Here is a 19,538-nt window from a genome sequence, read left to right on the forward strand (position 1 = left end):
GGGTGGGAGGCTTCTCAACGTTTGTAGTCAGAACAAAGCCAGAAACCTACTGGCATTGATTCTATACCGCTTTTGATAGTTTCGGTGTCGATCTAGTCTGCCTCAAGTGCCACACTCATTTGTTTTGACAGCACTGTATTCGAATAGTTCTTTCGTTAACTGTGTGAAAAAGAATTGAAACTAACTTCAACATCAACGACCTCGGATGTAAAACAGTAACATGGAAAAACATCCGTGTAACGATCCCAATTGGATGCATCGCCAATCGGATTCGGATCAGTGTTTGGTTCATTACAAGAACGCATCAGTCCCGAAAATCATTTTCTGATTCGGTTTCAGAAAAAAAGATATCCGCAAACTCAATCGGAAGCAATATTAATGGTTTGGACAATCGACAGATTTTCGGTATTTTTTTCGTCGAAAAGGACAGATTCTGAGCTGACGAATTCATATTCGGCATCGTATACAGGAGTTGAGAACGACCAGTCAACTTAACATTGTAGAAGCATTGGTTTCGGAAACCCAGCTAGATGTTCCATTTGACGAAGAGTACAATTCGGATAGTGAATTCATGGACATTGCACTGAAAGATTTGCAGCGTTTGCAGACGAAGAGTTGGAAATTTGGTCAGAAAAATTGATGCTCTGCGAAATCCAGGAGAAATTTTTGCGGATACTCGAACCTATCATCTTTGAATAGAAAATTTCATTAGTTTGAAAAGTTGCAGCGTTGAGCCAAATTAAAGGCACATTTAGGTCACATTGGCTGCGGAGACACTAAAAGAATTGTGAGTGATCATTGTTGGTGGCCAACGGTTCTTGAACACTGCTAATAGCTGCTAGTACATATTCTAGGTAAATATTTGCCAGTGAAATAATCACTACTGATGCCAAAAAGCAGTACTATGTCGAGCATCTGAGCACAAGATACAGAGAACAACAGGTAAATCAATCTGGATGCACGCTCAGCCGACGACAGATTCCCAGCACCTGATCTGTCGGAGAGAAGTGAGGAGTTCGACAAGCTGAATAACAACAAAGCCGCGGGCAATGGCCAGTTACCAGGCGAGCTGCTCAAATACTACGGAGGAGAAGCACTGGCTAGAGCGCTGCACTGGATGATTTCTAAGATTTGGGAGGAGGAGATTCTACCGCAGGAATGGACGGAAGGAGTGCTATGTTCCGTCTACAAAAAGGGTAATAAGCTAGATTGTTGCAATTACCGCTCAATCACATTGCTGAACGGCGCCCACAAGGTACTCTCCCAAATCCTTTGCCGTCGTCTATCACGAATAGCTAAGGAATTCGTAGGGCCGTACCAATCGGGATTTACTGGAGCCCGCGCCACTACGTATCACATATTCGCGATAAGACAAGAACTCCAGAAGTTTCGTCAATACAACGTACCCACGCATCACCTATTCATTGACTTCAAAGCGGCATACGACACAATCGATCGACAACAGCTATGGCAGATAATGCACGAATACCGTTTTTCAAATAAAATGACGCGATTGATCAAAGCAACGATGGATAGAGTAATGTGCTACGTCCGAGTATCTGGGACGCTCTTGAGTTTCTTCGAGTCTCGGAGAGAGCTACGGCAAGGTGATGGACTCTTCTGTATCTTGTTCAATATTGCCTTGGAAGGTGTGATTCAGAGAGCGAGTATCGACACGAGTGGCTTCCGAAAATCCGTACAACTTTTTGGCTTTGCTGACGATATTGATATTGTGACACGTAACCTTGAGAAGATGACGGAAACCTACATCGGACTGAAAGCTGAAGCTAGGCGCATCGGACTGGCCATAAATGCGTCAAAAACGAAATACATGAGAGGAGGAGACTCTATAGAGGAAACACTACTGGAAAACAGGAAGATACGGGGAAGAAAAATGTAAACATCGTCTCAGGATCGTCCGTCGAACCGCGTCCAGTTGCTATAACCGAGGACAGTTTTATTTCATATTTACCAGAACGAAAAACCTTGATACCTTGGACAATTAAACTACATACCCGAAAACACTAAAAAAACGGAAGAGTTTTATACTAAGATTTTTGCTTTTCTTGAATTGCAATTATAAGCTAAGTTTGTTAATTTTCAACTATATGAAAGATTTATTGATTAAAATCAGGAAAAGAAGCGCAGCAATTCGTTTTACGGGCACATTGTTGACATTACTCATACGCTTGCAAAGTGTCTTGCCCTTGTCTAATTCAACATCATGGAGCCAAACAACCAATTCCACCAGTCACTACCGGTTGAACACCATCTCCATCTCCGTAGAGTTGCTTTCAGATTCAGCACCCAGTCTCGTATTGCAAAGCCCACGTACAGGGTTTTCCAGTTATAGGTATATTTTTTAACAGCCGGTTATTTTGTCAGATGGCGCTTTTGAAGCTGCGATCAGCGTTGCCAGGGTTCCAGATTTATCTGGCAAATGTCAGATTTTTCTCGCTTCGCCAGACACTCTAACTAAGCAGATCTTTTGTCAGATTTAAAAATTTTTACCAGATTTTGCAAATTTTATTAGCTTTTGTCACATCTCACCAGATCTTTACGGTTATTTTTTTTGCTCACGGAAAATGAAACCCAATAAAAATTTTCTTTTGCATAGTTAAACAGAGACAATTTTTAAGTCGGAGACAGATTTTTTAAAAAATAACATGGCAACTCTGGCTGTGATTTTGGACATTTGACAAGTAGAAACCAGGGGTGCCAAGTTCACAGAATAATCTGTTTTACAGATTCTCAATGTGCTGCACAGATTAAAAAAAATGACACAGTCTTTCACTGATTTTTCAAATCGATCACAGCGTGGCAATGAGCTTCTAAAAGTGTTGTAATTTTTAGGGAAAACACAATGCAAACGTATTCCTGACAGAGCCTTTTTAAGGCATAACTTTTTTTTTTTGCTCATAGAAATGAGTGGGGAGACCTTTTTTGTGATCACCAAAATACACTGATTTCGTACAGACTGATTTTGAACCCAGAATTTAATAAATGACCTTTCATCCTTGATAGAAACTATGCCACAAATGAAAATGAAACGATATCGTTCACAAACAACGTCGTATCTTTATTGATTGGGTCCTTGAAATGATTCGGAATTTCATCGAAAAATCATTTGGGCATATGAGACCAACATTTCATGAAAAGGACACAGGATTCACCCAGAACCAGGATTCAGGAACCTAAACTGAATCCAAGAACTGAATTCGTAATATGGAACAGGCTCTGATTTCAATTGCAAAATTCCGGTCGGAATCCAGATCAAGAATTCAGTTCATGAATTTAGTTCTACAGTTATGAAACTGAACTCATTTTCAGAATTTAGAAGTTCTAGAACTGAATATTGAACTTGAATTCCGAACATGAATAAAGGAAAAGAATTCTGAACGCAGTTCCAAAATTCAGTTCTAACAGTTCGGCTGAAAAGTTCGTATCGTTTAATAGAAACACATTTTTTTGCCAAACTTCGTTTTTATTATTCAACATAATTGCCATCAGAGGCGATACAGTGATTATAGCGATCTTCCAACTTTTCGATACCATTTTTGTAGTACGATTTGTCTTTTGCTTGAAAATAGGCCTCAGTTTCAGCGATTACCTCTTCATTGCTTCTAAATTTTTTACCAGCGAGCATTCTCTTGAGGTCTGAGAACAGGAAAAAGTCACTGAGGGCCAAATCTGGAGAATACGGTAGATGAGGGAGCAATTCGAAGCCCAATTCGTTCAATTTCAGCATGGTTTTCATCGACTTGTGACACGGTGCATTGTCTTGATGAAACAAAACTTTTTTCTTCTTCAAATGAAGCCGTTTTTTTTTAATTTCGTCCTTCAAACGCTCTAATAACGCTAGTCATTGTTGATGGTTTTTCCCTTTTCAAGGTAGTCGATGAAAATTATACCATGCGAATCCCAAAATACAGACGCCATAACCTTACCGGCCGATTGTTGAGTCTTTCCACGCTTTGGGTTCGGTTCATCGCGTGCAGTCCACTCAGCTGACTGTCGATTGGACTCCGGAGTGAAGTGATGGAGCCATGTTTCGTCCATTGTTATATATCGACGGCAAAGTGCTCAGAATCATCAATTCGTTGTTGTTTTTGATCGATTGTGAGCTCACGCGGCACCCATTTTGCACAAAGCTTTCTCATATCCAAATATTCGTGAATAATATGTCCAACACGTTCCTTTGATATCTTTAGGGTGTCAGCTATCTCGATCAACTTCACTTTACGGTAATTGAAAATCATTTTGTGGATTTTTTTCACGTTTTCATCGGTAACAGCCTCTTTTGGACGTCCACTGCGTTCATCGTCTTCGGTGCTCACATGACCAGTACGAAATTTTGCAAACCACTTACGAATTGTTGCTTCGCCCGGTGCAGAGTCTGGATAACACTCATCAAGCCATTTTTTGGTATCGGCGGCACTTTTTTTCATCAAAAAGTAGTGTTTCATCAACACACGAAATTCTTTTTTTTCCATTTTTTTCACAATAACAAAAGTAGCTTCACTCAAAATGCAATATCTCACAAACTAATTATCAGACAGCTGTCAAATTAATACACGTATCTTTTGAAGGTGGTATGGATTTAATTCTAGTGGCGCCCTCTCATAGAAACGATACGAACTTTTCAGCCGATCTGTTAGATCATTAGAAATTTTGGTTGCCTTGTTCCACATCAAAGGCTCGAACAACCCCATGGGGCTGATCCTTGTAGTTTTTGTTAAAAAAAAGAGTTTCCAAAAAACATTCTTAGTTTGACAGGCCATTTGTAGCCGTGGTGGCAAAGTGGAAGGTTTGGTACAACCGGGACAGTGAGCAAGGCAATATAGCGGGCAATCGTCTGTTGCCATTTCCAAAGTCTGGAAGCAATTCATCCGAGGACAGAAACCCTACAGAAAATCATTCCCGTCGTCGTTACGAATTCCAGTCTGGTTCCAATCATAATGGCTCAATCTGCTAATGGGCAATAAGTACAGTCACGTTGTCCGGACCTAATCTCAAACCCGAACATTATTATCTATCCGGCGGGCCGATAGATCCGATTACTGTCGGAGCACCGGTAATTTGAGCACCCACTAGAGCATACTGAGTTAAATGCCTGCTACTTCCTACTGATGGTGGCTCCGACATTTATACGTAACATATACCGGTTAGTTCCATGTGGTTTTCAGGTCACTTCATCACTGCACTGTTCCGAATCCGAAGTCCCGGACCGAAATTGTGAATCCATTCCACCCAAGGATCGGTGCTGGAAGCCCGTTTTTTAGTCCAACACTTCTGCCCATAGGTTACAGTGTGGTAGTAATTTACGACCATTAGCAGCCCGGTGATTACCCGGTTGTTCCCGTTGTTGATTGGCTTCGGTTTCCTTCTTTCAAAAAAGTCATCGCAGTCATCGGGTCAGTTCTCTGATTACCGGGGTAATGAAATAATTCCGGATCGTTGGGGTCGTCACTCGAAATGCGAGGCGAAGATGTCTGGCGGCAAGATTGGTAGCCGCGGTCTAGCAAGCAGATAGCACCGGTAATGAGTATCATTCATTAGAGTGCGCTTTCGGGCAACTTGCGAACTGCAGTGCCATCGAAGAAAGCACGAGCACAAGCCCCTCCCAATTGCCGGTTGTTTAGCTTTTGCTAATTTGTTAAAAAAAATAATTTACATGCCATCATCCGAACTTCGATGACCAATTTCATCTTCAAGTTAAAAAAAAAAACGTTTCCCCACCGTTTCCCATAACTAGAAGAGTTTGTTTAGTGAGTACAATCTGACATAACACGATACGGGAGATGAAGCATCAAGGTGTGATAATTGTTCGGTCGTCGTCGGTGTTGCTCCGAACCGGACTGCCAATCGGGTGAGTTTCTGATTTTCACACCGGTGGAGCGGTTGCGGACCAGAGGCAGAGAAACTTTCACTTTCGTTCACAGCTTGAACTGGCAGGCTGGCTTGGTGGTGTTTGACGGTTCCGGTTTGGTCTGCCCCTAAACCATCACGCCATCGATACATCGAGACACCATGACATCGAGACGATTTGGCAATCGCAGCAACCGCAGCGGAACGAGAATAAACGTTTCTTTCTTGCATGTGTCAGTTGTTGGTTGTTTTGTTGCTTTCTGAATCTGTCGGAAAGTTGTCGAAGATTGCGGCGGAAAAAATAATCAATTACTTAACAATAACTTCTTCGAATCGGCGTTAGACGTCGGTGTTTATGTGTTAGTTAGTTAAATGTGATGATTCAGCATATTCGGTGAACCCGACCCGGTTATGACATTCTCCACTGCGATTGGGTTTCGATGATGACATTTGGTACAGGTAAATGGAGCTCACGGTGCATTGAGAAAATGAAACGTCAATGACTGGGAAATTAAAGGTTAAATGGAAATAATTTAAAAAATATACACTAAAAAAACTTCCGATTTTTTTTTAAATCAAAAATAAAATTATTTTTTCAAAGTTCTTAGTTATTCATCGTAAGATTTTTTTCATTTTATGCCACGAAAAACGTTAAGCTACCAGGAACTCAATGAATGTTTAAGAAAGTTGGAGACATGATCCGACGACACGACCTGCCCTCGACTATCAAAACTGTATCGCAAATTTAACTACCCCTCAGTAACTGGTAATGTTAAAACGGATTCGCTTGAAAAAATGTTGGAACTGGGAACACAAGTTGGTAAATTATTGATTTTGAAAAACAGTTACCAGTAGCCTTGGTAACTACATATGGAATGTAAACAAAAACAAGAGATTCTCACTTAAAACGAAACCACTGAGTGTAGTTGGCCCACTGGCAGGTATTAAATTTATTATTTCAGAGAGTTTTAAGTCATTTTTTATTTAGTTTGTATCTTTTTTTTAAAGAACTGAAACAGTACAAAAAATATTATATCTTACGATGGAAGACTGCGAATTATGCAAGATTTCTACTAAAATCTGGAATTTCAATTTCTCCGTTTTCGATCGCCTCTCGTTCTTGTTGCTTTATTAAATCGAGCGCATCCTTACGATTTAAACCATAATTGCTCATGAAAATTCGGCTGGCCCATTCCCATATCAATAAATTCCGTAAACTACAAAAAGATATGAAAAATGTACAGTATTATATGATTATATTATTATATTATTATCAGTTTATGATATATGATATATCTTATCATCCTACTCCGTTGAGACAAACCAATAACATCGTTGGCATTTTTTCTTTTGAGTTTAAGTTGCCCAAATAATTGTTCGGGCTGGAGAAATAATAGAAGTACCCACTCTTTACCGAAATACAAAATATAAGCTACAGCTAAAACAGAATGATGAAATAAAACCCCGGAATTTTGTGGTCGCAAAACGCCATTTGTTTAGTGGCGTCTTTTAGTTTTGATCAGAAGGTTTTATTTGTAACAAGTATAAATTTACTTTATAACAGTAACCGATCGGCTGAAAAGTTCGTATCGTTTCTATGAGACGGCGCCACTAGAATTAAATCCATACCATTTTCAGTTAGTACCAACCTTCAAAAGATACGTGTATAAATTTGACAGCTGTCTGATTATTAGTTTGTGAGATGTTGCATTTTGAGTGAAGCTACTTTCGTACTGGTCATATGAGCACCGGAGACGATGAACGCAGTGGACGTCCAAAAGAGGCTGTTACCGATGAAAACGTGAAAAAAATCCACAAAATGATTTTCGATGACCGTAAAGTGAAGTTAATCGAGAATGCCTAAATATATTAAAGGAACGTGTTGGACATATTATTCACGAATATTTGGATATGAGAAAGCTTTGTGCAAAATGGGTGCCGCGTGAGCTCACAATCGATCAAAAACAACAACGAATTGATGATTCTGAGCAGTGTTTGGAGCTGTTATATCGAAATAAAACCGATTTTTTTTCGTCGATATATAACAATGGACGAAACATGGCTCCATCACTTCACTCTGGAGTCCAATCGACAGTCAGCTGAGTGGACTGCACGCGATGATCCGAACCCAAAGCGTGGAAAGACTCAACAATCGGCCGGTAAGGTTATGGCGTCTGTATTTTGGGATTCGCATGGTATAATTTTCATCGACTACCTTGAAAAGGGAAAAACCATCAACAGTGACTATTATATAGCGTTATTAGAGCGTTTGAAGGACGAAATTTCAAAAAAACGGCCTCATTTGAAGAAGAAAAAAGTTTTGTTTCATCAAGACAATGCACCGTGTCACAAGTCGATGAAAACCATGCTGAAATTGAACGAATTGGGCTTCGAATTGCTCCGTCATCCACCGTATTCTCCAGATTTGGCCCCCAGTGACTTTTTCCTGTTCTCAGACCTCAGAGAATGCTCGCTGGTAAAAAATTTAGAAGCAATGAAGAGGTAATCGCTGAAACTGAGGCCTATTTTGAGGCAAAGGACAAATCGTACTACAAAAATGGTATCGAAAAGTTGGAAGATCGCTACAATCGCTGTATCGCCTCTGATGGCAATTATCTTGAATAATAAAAACGAATTTTGGCAAAAAAAATGTGTGTTTCTATTAAACGATACGAACTTTTCAGCCGAACTGTTAAAGAAAGACGAAGTTCTACGTCTGTACGTTATAATTCGGCTGCGAAACAGAATAGTCAAATTTCACAAAATGAATGTAATACCAAGGCTTTCGGGTTCAAACACCCTTTGCCTGATCATGTCTAATAAATATGTCAAAATGTTATTTGAATTGAATGCAGACCTGCTGGATTTTAGAATTCTTAAAACATTATGAGCAATAATTTGTTGCCTTATAGTTGAAGATAAAAAAAAGTTCATCGCCGTACTGATTGTATAAAACTCAGGAACAAAAACTGTTCAGTGCCTACCCTTCGAAAAAGATGGCTTCAATCGCGCTTGTTGACAGTAAACACTAGCACCGATTCGAACCGGCAGACTGAGTGTTCTAAAAGTTATACTAATGGTTCGATAGTCGCTTGGATTAACCAGATTGTATATATTGAGGAAGACCTGAACCATTTAATTTTTGGAAAAAATAGTGGAATTCTTCGTAATACGGTGCTTTCTACAGTTTTCGAACCAATTTCCTATGCAATCAAAAATAATTGAAAAGTGTGATATTCGCTCGAAGATCATTGATTGACCCCTATCAAACAAGTGCAAAATTAGCAACGATTATCAGAGTATCAATTGAAAATCGACTGTCTACAAACGTCCCCTCAAAAACGGAGACAGCGCGGATGTTGGACAATCTAGCAAAAAATAAAAAAAAAACGTTGTTCGCAAGCGTCGAATTTCGAGTCAACTTTCACTAGCGTCGACGTCCGACGCGCACGTCCCCCCTCCCCCCCGGGTCCTGGTTGTGGTTTGTGACGTACCCTCGATCGCGATCATCGGACCCCGACCGATTACGCCATCGTGGTCTTACTGAAAGCTGCTTTGCGCTCTCTTCTTCGTCGCCCCTTTCTTGCAGCACAGTCAGTCAGTCAGCATCATCCGATTATCCAACTTCCCGTCCCGTGAGTCACCAGCAATCCGGTGTCGGCTCGGCTCTATCCGACCGACCGACCGACCGACCGACGTCGCGACAACGCGAACACGTTCACCGTTGGTAAAGTCGATCGACTGCGGTTAGCCTAACCCTCTACTGCCTCACGTATCCCCCAAGTCTGTGTGACCAGTCACAATTCGAAGCAAAAAAAAACTTGTGCAGTAAAGAGTTAGTTTGCCGTTTTTTTACTTTAAGGAAGTAACAAAAAGTAAAAAAATAAAACAGACGGACCCTGGAAATTGTGTGCTGTTTATTGGCAGGCCGTGTTCATTCAAGGATTGGGTGGTAGATGGGAAGGCTGTTGGCAGAAGCAAAAAAAAAAACAACGCTTTCACCCGATATCTTCTGCGACGGCGGTTGATGTCTTTTTCTCACTCTCTTTCCGATCTGCAGGCCCTCTGATTTGGTGTAGGCTGGTTTGATGCTGTTTCTGTTTTGTTTTTATTATTACCACTATTATAAGGGTGAAAGTGATGAGCGGTTTTTTCTTCTTCTTATTCTTCTTAAACTCGCACGGACTCCGGTGATGATGCATCAACCTCGGATAACGAGCGGCTTCGTAGTCGTTGCACCCGGCAGGCCTGGCAGATGATGAGGTTTGCGAACCCTTGACATTTGGCTTTTTTATGTTAGAAAGTTCACCCTGAAAGCAAAGGTATCTTCCTCAGGTGCCAGTGGTTATGGGGATGCTTTTTGGAAAGTCTTACACCCTCAGAAATGGAAGGTCTTCAATGGCCTCTAATTCAGCTCTTCTGGACACTCCGCGTTAATGATGAAAACGATTTTTTTACTAATACTCCTTAATTCTTAAACTGAAACCTAAGCTTGATTTGGGTCTAGATGCAAGACACAATTTTGCAAGCCTTCCTCGAATCACGTAACAACCCTAAGATTGGGCTTCCTTGGAGCTTTCGGTTTAACCACATATCAGATAAAAAGCAAAGTCCTGGCATTACATTCCTTTTGTGGAATTTGGCCTTTCTGTTTCAACAGACTTCGCAGCCGATTCTTAGTGTATAGAATCATTACATGGCTAGTACTATGGATCCTACTGACACTAAGAATCCTTCCAGGTCGGGGCTCGAACATACGACAACTGGCTTGTAAGACCAGCGCTCTATGCATTGAACCGCCAACCCGGGACATATCTGGTGGCAACCTGATAAAACAGCGCACCGCTCTAGTACACTGTACGATCGGCGAAGTTTGGTTTGGTCTTACATCCAACCTAACGTCACAACAATGATACACTCATCTCTCTTTTTTTCTCTATCATTCACCGGATAAAGACATATGAGATTTGATAAAAGTACAACTATTTCAATGTTCGAAAATTTATAGTGCCTTTAGTTTTGAAAAAAAAATACTCCCAATACTTAGTTGAGGTGAATCTTTTCTCAGCTCCAAAACCAGTTCATACCCAACATTATGATAATTATCTATGGTGATTGTTTCTGTTAATGATCTTTTTGAAAATGACTTGGATAATTCTGAAAGCAAGATCCCAACCGTAGCATTCAAAGGTGGAAATATTCTAAATGAAAACGACGTTTTCTGTTTTAGTTTTTAGAATTCAAAAATTCATTTTTTTTAAACAATAAAAAAGTCTATATTAATGAAAATCAAACGAGAGACGAACATTTGATTTTCATTAATCTAGATTGTTTAAAAGAATAATTTCATGAAATCTCCATTGAAACGAGTTCATAGTTTTGAGCTGTTTGTTCCAGCTGTTTTCAAACTCAAGGCGAAATTTACTATAGTTATTCAAATGTGATTCGGATTCAGGATACATTTAGTAATAAAATGCAAAATTTAGATGCGAGCGACATATTTTCTTCTTATTCCTCTTAATTTAAAAATGAACATCAATTTAAGATTGATTTAGAATTTTTGTCATATGTTAATTCTTTTAATTCTTGTTGAATATTTATACAAAATTCAAAACTCGATATTTAGTTTTGTATGATTCCTTAATTCAAATTGGCAAAAATGTTGCTTGAATCAGTCTTAAAATTTTAATTTTTTTTCAATGTTTCAACTAATATACCAACTAATATACTCACTAAATAATGATTAATCAACAATTATAATAAAATCAGTGATATTATTGGCAATTACAATAACAAGAATAATGACAATAGCAATAACAATAATTACAAATAAAAGCTAAATAATAAATAACAAATAATAAATAATAAATAATAAATAATAAATAATAAATAATAAATAATAAATAATAAATAATAAATAATAAATAATAAATAATAAATAATAAATAATAAATAATAAATAATAAATAATAGATAATAAATAATAAATAATAAATAATAGATAATAAATAATAAATAATAAATAATAAATAATAAATAATAAATAATAAATAATAAATAATAAATAATAAATAATAAATAATAAATAATAAATAATAAATAATAAATAATAAATAATAAAAAATTAAAAATAAATAATAAATGATAAAAAATAAATAATAAATAATTAATAATTAATAATAAATAATAAAAAATTCATAATAAATAATTTATTTATTTATTTATCAGCTGTACAACTTTGCTTCCGCTGTTTTTTTTTTCAAAGTTAAAAGCTTTATTGCGAAAAAGTGCTCACAGATGTATTATTCAAAGTATTGTCCGTCGCTTGCGACAACTTTCTCCCATCTTTCCAGCAATTTTCGGATCCCGGCTCGTAAAAAAAAGAGTCCTCTTTTGACGCTATCCATGAAGCAATACATTTTTCCAACTCTTCGAAGGATTGAAAATGTTGTTCTGCCAGGCCGTGTGCCATCGAACGGAATAGGTGGAAGTCAGAAGGGGCAACATCTGGGGCATACGGCGGGTTGGGCAAGACTTCCCTATTTGACGTTTCCAGGTACATTTTGACCTCTTTTGCGACGTGAGGCCGAGCATTGTCGAGTGTTGAAGGATGACTTTGTCATGTCGCTCTTGATATTGTGGCCGCTTTTCTTTAAGCGCGCGACTAAGGCGCATCAGTTGCGTCCGGTAGCGATCTCCTGTGACGGTTTCACCCGGTTTTAAGAGTAAATTACACCGAGCTGATCGCACCAAATACAAATCATAACCTTGGCGCCGTGAATATTCAGTTTTGCCTTCGACAAAAGTAACATGCTCGGGCTTTCCCCATGATTTTCTGCGTTTAGGATTATCGTATCGAGCCCACTTTTCATCACCGGTTACGATTCGATGTAAAAACCCCTTACGATTTTGTCTTTGTTGCAGTTGCTCACATACAAATAGACGGCGCTCGATGTCCCTCGGTTTCAACTCGTATGGCACCCAATTTCCTTCTTTTTGAATCATGCCCAGGGCCTTGAGACGTTTTGAAATGGCTTGCTGACTCACTCCCAACGATTCGGCACGAATCTTCATCAAGCAATGCATCTTTAAAGGGTTTTTCTCTTCCACCACCATGTTTGTCTTCGATATCGAAATCACCATTTTTAAAACGTTGAAACCACTCTCGAGACGTTCGTCTACTCAGAACAGCATCACCGTAAGTTTCTGAGAGCATTCGATGCGCTTCAGCTGCATTTTTTTTCGAATTGTAACAGAAAAGTAAAACTTCCCGCAAATGGCGAGAATTGGGCACATAAACAGATATTTTCGAGCGTGAATAATACGAAAACAAGAACAACTGTCACTGAAACGGCGATGACAATTCGTTAGGCACTGTACACACTCACTTTGAAGGCATTATCATCTATGTATTTTGACCAGCCTCAGCCGGTACAGCCACCTATCGGAAAACGGCGGAAGCAAAGTTGTACACCTGATATTTGCCCGATAGAGCTGAAATTTCACGATCTCTCACTCCAGCAGGCATAAAACATCCTCATCGTTCATATGGTTAGAATCGACATATAGCTCTAATTAGTGTTCTAAAAGATGGTAGAAGAATGATGACGAGAGGAGAAGGGGATATACATAAATAATAAATAATGAATAAAAAATAATAAATAAAAAATAAATAACAAATAATAAATTAGATATACAAATAATTAAACAAGTTTCAATTTACAACACATGTTTTATTTCACCTAGTGAATAATTGATGCCTTTCTCATATAAAACATTTTTTTATTATCTACCCGGCAAACGACCGTAACTAGGTTAAAACCGGATATAAATAAACGATATAATAATAATTATAACAACAACAATAATAATAATAATAATAATAATGTTTTTATAAATACTACTAAGGGATTCGTAATCTTTCCAATTTATAAAACGTTTTGAGGCAAGTTTATAGGAATTCTTTGTTTTCTTTTGAATATTCGCTCTACATGACGGTATAAATTTTAAACACACATCACTCTGTTTGTTGCGAAAGTGAAAGTCGCAGAACAAACAACAAAATGGAAAATGAAGAATAACGAATAATAAATAGCAATAACAGCAACAATTAAAATAACAGGATTAAGTATTGGGATAGAGATTAGGTCTAGTATTAGGACAAGAACGGGGACAGTAAAAGTAACAATAGCACTGTTCATCGACAAAAACGACAAATACAACCAAACCAACCAAACAGCGAAACCTGAAACAGAGACAAAACCGACATTGTAAGAAAAATTGAAAAAAAAAACGACAGGGTAACAAAAATAGAAATGAAATAATCGAATAAAATCTAAAGCAAAGTCTTGACTAAAATAGAAACAAAATCCATAATAAAGTGAATTACAGTAACGAAATCAAAAACCGAAATAACAACATAAGCTGAAATGGATATTTAAACTCATTCGGAAGCGTGAAATCAAACTAAAACCTGATCCTCGGATCTAAAGGCATCAAGAAAATTTGTCGAAAAATCGTTTGATTTGGTTTTTAAATTCTTGAATATGTTTCCGATACATTTATCATTGTATCAATTCAATTTCAAAATAAAAATAATTTTGTACGATAACAGTAGTTTATGATTTTTTTTGGAAATTAGAATGAATCGGTAATTAAAAACTTTGAATGAGTTATCATACAAAACTTTGAGGTAAATATTTATTTGAAAATTAGATGAACCGTAAAACGGATCCAATTGACATAGAAAACAATCAAATCTACTGTTTATGATTACAGACAGTACTTGGTATTTATTTTCATTATCAATCATAGTTAGATCAGTGGACCGCTGACTGAATATTGTGGAGTAATAAGTGGCGTATACTTTTTTTTTCCTTCGAAGGGATCCAAACGACTCCATCTCCATTTCATTTTCTGCAGCCCACCGTTAGTCTGTTCCATCCGGCGGCGTTAGAAAATACAATAATATAATGGCAATAATAACATCATTGACCTGCCAGATCATTAGTGCCTTTGCCGGCAGCTATCGAGCCGAGTCCGCAATGACAATTGCGGCACGAAGTATCAGATCGGAAAATAGTCCCCGGAGGGTCGAGGTCCAATCAAGGGCTGTATCGAGCCGCGAACTTGATTTGACAAATCTGATCGATAATTCAACTAGATCCCGGAACTCTCGGTGCTGTTGGCTCTTCTGTGACGGAACCCGACTGGGGAGATAGAAACGATAAAAAAAAGACTCGGAACGAATTGGCCTTTATTGATTTAATTTCTTTAGCCTTATGGTCTGGTTTGCTGATGGGATACCAGGTGAGATACTAAACGCTTCACAGCGGAAGAAATGATAGGATTTCTCGCGGCAACGGTGATCCACTGATCGTGTTATTGAGCTACTATGAATAAGCAATAGCTGCTCAATGAACTGACTGGGCACTTACTATTTTGACGATGCACAAAAGCTAGCTAATGTTGCGACAGAAAGTGCCGTGCGATTGCTACCGTTTTGAAAGTGTTACCAATCGACGGTTCGATTTTGTTTGCTTTTCGCAGTCGAGAAATTGATTGAATTATTTATTACTATCGCTGTGTCGGCTGACCAGCGCGAACAGGATTGTTAATTTTGGTTTCTAACGTTTTCTTTTGTTTTTTTTCGTTACAGGTACGTACTGGATTTTTGTGTCCCACTAGATGGTATGGAAAGTTTTCGACAGTCTCGAAAAAATTGTATGTATTACCTAAGAATTGATACTGTAAACTGTTATGATAGTGTAGAATCTTACGGGATAAAAAATAGACTAATTGAGAACATAGCATTCGTACTGAAAATGATTTCAAATGTAAAACCGATATTCAAGGTTTGGGTAGTACCAAACCGTAGTGAAACACAAAATACAGTGAGGAGAACAAACGTTAGGAAGTTGTTCCAATCATAATTCGCCTTGCCAAGGTTTGCTGTTTTGGGCGAAAATAGGTATATCAAGACCGATAAATATATGTCGAAACAGCAGATGAATTTAGAATGTACGTTGCAGAAGCCACAAAAGAAAATCGGTCGGAAATCTAGAGATGGGAAAAAATGAGTCAGATTCTGTTTACCGCCACCAATGAGTAAAATTACATGTCATTTTAAACTTTTACTGCCTTACATAAGTACTGCTCTGGTACTGTTTTATGGTTTCATTTGACATCCTATCACTACACACGATTAGTCACAAACTGGCTCGAAATTCGCTTAACCGAGAAAAAAAGGGTCTAATTTGAAGGCTTACCATTCACGTGTTGAATGATCAACTGTTATTGAAAAATGTGTGTTCAAAACTGTCGAAATGTGCTCTTAAATTTTTACTCTGAAAGCAGCCGCTCTTTGTTTTGATGTGAATACGTCTTTCTTTGCTATGGAGCGTCTTTTCAAAATTCGCCCTGTGGAAGAATGGATAGAACTTAATCGTGAATATCTCGAGTTGTACTAAAAACAACAACATAATTCTTTCCCCATGTCATCATAAATATGATCAGCAATTTATGATTAAATTTTCAACAATGTGAGATAACCATCAACTCAACAATTTAATTTTCTCAAACTTTTGGAAACAATGAGGAAAACTCATCACGTTTCATTACGTTTATCGTTCACGGACGACGGTTCAGAACCTAGATTCTGGTCCACTGAAGTCAGATATTGGACTCTGGTCCATCTGTATTCTGAACTTAACTCAAAGTTTAGAATTTTGACACAGAATACAGGTTCAAAAGTTAAAACTAAGACTCTTGAACTGGATCCTTAATGTAGATTCCGAAACTGGTTTCATTACTACATTCTGGAACTGAATTTAGTTTCTTAAATTAAGTTCGAATCTTCGTTTCGTTTTAATCTCACATATATATATATATATATATATATATATATATATATATATATATATATATATATATATATATATATATATATATATATATATATATATATATATATATATATATATATATATATATATATATATATATATATATATATATATATATATATATATATATATATATATATATATATATATATATATATATATATATATATATATATATATATATATATATATATATATATATATATATATTCAAACTTCTGAGTGGAAATTATTACTCAACCTTTATTGGAGTATTTCCTCAAAAAGCAAAGTCTTGGCGTTACATTCCCTTTGGTGGAATTTGGCCTTTCTGTTTCAACAGACTTCGCAGCCGATTCTTAGTGTACAGAATCATTGCATGGCTAGTACTATGGATCCTACTGACACTAAGAATCCTTCCAGGTCGGGGCTCGAACATACGACAACTGGCTTGTAAGACCAGCATCCTATGCATTGAACCGCCAACCAAAATTTTCTCAACCAACTTTTTATTGGAATATTTCCATATCGAACTTGAAAATTCAACAATATATCATTTCCCATGGCAGATTCTAGATCCTAGGTTAAAACTATTGTCAACCAATCATTGACGATATCAAAAGAAATTTCCCAAGGTTTCGATTATGTCAACTTCACTCCAAACAGGTTTTATAGGGGAACCAAAGTTGAACATTTTTGAATCGCTTCCTATTGGAAAATAATAATTAAGTTTGTGATTTTCATGTATTTGAATATTATTAAAAAACCAATTTTTTTTTTGGGAAAATTTTGAGTTAAATTCAATTAAAAAAAAAAGTTTTTTCTATTCTAAGTAGAAATTACTCAAGTTACCGAATACAGGTTCAAAAGTAAAAACTAAGACTCTGGAACTGAATCCTGATTCTAGATTCTGGAACTGGTTTCATGACTACATTTTGGAACTGAATTTAGTTCCTTAATTTAGGTTCGGAATTCGTATCCAGAATCCTGATTTAGAACTTCAACTTAAGGTAGCGCTGCGCCGTGGTAAGGTGAAGCTCGCTGCCAATCCCGGGGTTTCACGCACTTTACCCAAAATTTCGAAAGAACGGGGAAGAAAACGGAAATTCCAAGAACATACGATTGTAGATAATTGTTTTTTTCTATCGATTCGTATATAAATTGTGCCTGATAAACGTTTTTATAGAAAGATTTCGTGTGAGTTGTAAAAATAAATGAGTTTTTCCTTATTCTTTCGCACACACACACACACACACACACACACACACACACACACACACACACAAGAAAACAAAATGTTTAACAAATCTCGCATAAAATCTCGTGAAAGAAATGCTTTCTAATTAATATTTTTCGCCAAATGCATAGTAAAATCTTACAACATTTGAAGTGCAGTTTGCCCAAGCTGTGAATGTTCTCACATTTAGTCTTGCATTAGAGTAAACGTTGAGTTTTCCAACTTCTGAGTGAAAATTATAACTTAACCGTGTTGTGCGGTTCGATTAGTATTCAAGAATACATCGTTTCCCATTTCAGATTCTAGATCCTGCTTTAAAGCTCAATTATTGATGATTTCAGAAGATATTTCTTGAGAAAATTTTTGGCTTCGATTATACCGTTAAATTTGTACCGATCATTAAAATCGTTAAATTTGTACTCCAAATAGGTTTTTAGGGGTACCAAAACTGAACAATTTTGAATCGCTTCATGGCTCGAATTGTGAATTTCATGTATTTAAATATGAATGGCAAAGCGAGTTTTTATTTTTTTGCATGGAAATTTATAGATAAATTCAAATTTGGAAAAAAATAAGTTTTTTAAGTAGAAATCACTCAAATTTCTATTTTAAGTAGAAATCACTCAAATTTCGACAGCCTTGTTTCTTAACTCGAAAATGAGCAGATGGATGGAAACTTACTCTTTTTTTTCAAATTGAGTTGTGTCACATATTTTGTACTTACGTTCAATGATCATATTGAACAAAATACATGAACTGATTTTTTGATCTGGATCCCTAACCAGAATTTTGCAACTAACCAGTCACAGACTCGGAATTTAATTCTCTAATTCAGTTCCAGTTCCTTGTCCAGAATTCAGGTTCTGGTACGTGAGTAAAAACTACTCAACAGTTTGAATGTTGTTTACGTTTCGTCTTGGACTCATCAGTGCATAACAGTTTGAAATGAGCTACTGTTGCAAAACTCGACAGTTGAATTTGAACCACTATGCAGACGTAGAGTTTCTGCTTTTTGTGTTCTTCTTGGTGGTTCAAATTAAACAGCCGAGTTTTGCATTAAGCAGTTCAATTTGAACTATTATGCACTGATGAGTATAAGACGAAACTTAAACAAAATTCAAAACGGTTAGGTTTGCAATGAACAGTGATGTTATTAAGGATCCTAATACAAAAAGTAGGTTGAAAATCGATATGATTTTCAGTTCAATGACAGCAGATAGAATTAAGTTAAAAAAGATATGATAGATTTTTCAAGTGTTTCTTGATAGACTAAGGCAAATATTTATCAGAAAGCAAGAAATGTTCCTGTGTATAATCACGATTTTGAACCGATTGTAGGGTCGATAATAATACTATTGATTACTTACGTAACCGGAAATTTAGAAACGAAAACTAAATTAAATTAGAATGAGATCTCGATTACAAGATCGAAAGGGAAAGCAATCATCGATTCGGATTCTTCCCGACCCGTCTGCAGCGTGCTCTCGGTGGGGCACTTGTTAACTAAACTCTCACGACCCGCTGCAATACAAAAAAACGTCCCCTACAAA

At 37.1% G+C, this 19,538-nt stretch overlaps 1 protein-coding gene across 1 annotated transcript in view; it reads left to right on the forward strand.

Annotated features, from left to right (window-relative positions):
* LOC131437376 (CCR4-NOT transcription complex subunit 6-like) overlaps positions 1-19,538 on the forward strand; it is a 287,533-nt gene that overhangs the window by 2,435 nt on the left and 265,560 nt on the right. The gene's annotated exons all lie outside the window — the stretch shown is intronic.

This window comes from Malaya genurostris, chromosome 1, assembly GCF_030247185.1.
Source record: "Malaya genurostris strain Urasoe2022 chromosome 1, Malgen_1.1, whole genome shotgun sequence".
Lineage (NCBI taxonomy): Eukaryota > Metazoa > Arthropoda > Insecta > Diptera > Culicidae > Malaya > Malaya genurostris.